This window comes from Egretta garzetta, unplaced genomic scaffold, assembly GCF_000687185.1.
Source record: "Egretta garzetta isolate BGI_Z169 unplaced genomic scaffold, ASM68718v1 scaffold783, whole genome shotgun sequence".
Lineage (NCBI taxonomy): Eukaryota > Metazoa > Chordata > Aves > Pelecaniformes > Ardeidae > Egretta > Egretta garzetta.
In genome coordinates this window covers 9,331-9,559 of record NW_009259187.1, presented here as the reverse complement: position 1 = coordinate 9,559, position 229 = coordinate 9,331, and the positions used below count along the sequence as shown (strand labels likewise).

Here is a 229-nt window from a genome sequence, read left to right as displayed (position 1 = left end):
GGGCTGGGAGCAGCCCAGGGCTGTGCCGCGCCGCTGTCGTGGCGCACGGGCTGGGTGCTTGCTGGGAAAACACAGGGGCTCTGCCACGCAGCCGCTCCGCTCAGCACCCAAACATGCGCACTCTGTGCCAGCCCAGCCCCTGAGCCAGGGATTTTGGGGACATGAGCAGCGTGGGACCCACCTCGTGCTCAGTCCTGCTCCTGCCGCGGCGGTGCCGTGGGGCGGGCCC

The 229-nt window shown here is 71.2% G+C and overlaps 1 long non-coding RNA gene across 1 annotated transcript in view; it reads right to left on the bottom strand.

The window, feature by feature from the left end:
• LOC118451978 overlaps window positions 1-229 on the bottom strand; it is a 3,297-nt gene that overhangs the window by 856 nt on the left and 2,212 nt on the right. The window lies entirely within an intron of this gene.